General features: G+C 41.9%; 1 protein-coding gene across 1 annotated transcript in view; it reads right to left on the bottom strand.

The window, feature by feature from the left end:
- The window catches only part of LOC106873852 (neurogenic locus notch homolog protein 1), a 157,319-nt gene that overhangs the window by 16,854 nt on the left and 139,021 nt on the right, over positions 1 to 1,444 (bottom strand). The gene's annotated exons all lie outside the window — the stretch shown is intronic.

The following is a 1,444-nucleotide window of genomic DNA, read 5'->3' as shown; positions in this document are numbered from 1 at the left end:
ACTCCTATATACCCACACACACACTTTATACAGAGTCAGTTCCCTTGGGTTTCTGGCAGTGACAAGAAGTCATTAGCAGAGGTCATGGTTTACAAGATGACCTCTCAAGTAGGAAGGGTCAACATTAACAGTCCTTAACAAAGACAACCAACACAAGTACTTAGGTGACCAATAAAAAGTACCAGTGGTGGTGGAGTGGGTTGTGTCTCAAAGGGCCCTGAAAACCTAGAGAGAGAGAGAGAGAGAGAGAGGCTCCTTACTAAGCAAGATAGCAGGAACTGAGGTTTTTCACAGACATTGGTGGTGCACGATGATGATGATGATGACGATGATAACAATGATGATGGTAATGATATGATGACACTGATTATGACTGATAGTTACAGTAACGAGAATGGTGGTGGTGGTGGTGATGATGATAATGATAATACTAATGATGATGGTGATTTAGTCAGCTTCCAGTAACAGAAACATCAAATAAAAATAAAAGTTTTAAGTATAAAAAATATATGAGGAAAAAAAAAAAAGACAGCTGAAAGTTTCAGAGAGGATATGGCTCTTGGTTGAAGTGGAATGGGGGACTACTACTACTGTAGTAGTAGTAGTAGTAGTAGTAGTAGTAGTAGCAGCAGTAGCACTGTTAACAAAACTACTGTCATCATCACTACAACCACCACCACTATCATAGAGGGTACCAATATCACCGGTACTACTACTACTAGTACTACTATTGTGACACTCCTTTTCTAACATTTTGCTCTGCAATAGCCTCTGTGACAAATAAAGAAACTACTACTACTACAACTGAAAATGGTGGATTGATAAAATTGGTTGAGCGTCAGAAAAAATGTTTGGGTGACACTCAGTTAAAAGCCCACCTTTGCATTCTCAGTTAGAATGCTGTCACTATCTGCCAACCTGCCTCCTGGCTATCCCTACTTCCATGATACAAACATGAATAGATTATGGGGCAATGCCAGCCCAGGTTACAGCATTCACTGCTCCAACAGAGGACACCTTAGAGTGACTGTTGGTGTTTTTAACACATTTTGCCTAAAGTGGGAATTCTTCCCAGCAGCACACAGCAATAAATACAGCCTTTGTACAGGCTAAATGTATCTGAAACATATCTGATCTGATCTCATCATCATCGTTTAATGTCCGCTTTCCATGCTGGAATGGGTTGGAGGATTTCACTGAGGACTGGCAAACCAGATGGCTGCATCAGGCTCCAATCTGATCTGGCATAGTTTCTACAACTGGATGCTCTTCCTAACGCCAATCACTCTGAGAGTGTAGTGGGTGCTTTTACGTGCCAATAGCACGAGGGCCAGTCAGGCGGTACTGGCAACAGCCACGTTCAAATGCTTTTTTTTTATGTGCCACCTGCACAGGAGCCAGTCCAACGGCACTGGCAACAACCTAGTCACAATATATAGCTTTT

Source organism: Octopus bimaculoides, chromosome 21, assembly GCF_001194135.2.
Source record: "Octopus bimaculoides isolate UCB-OBI-ISO-001 chromosome 21, ASM119413v2, whole genome shotgun sequence".
In the NCBI taxonomy this organism is placed as follows: Eukaryota; Metazoa; Mollusca; class Cephalopoda; order Octopoda; family Octopodidae; genus Octopus; species Octopus bimaculoides.
This window is presented reverse-complemented; position numbering and strand designations above follow the sequence as displayed.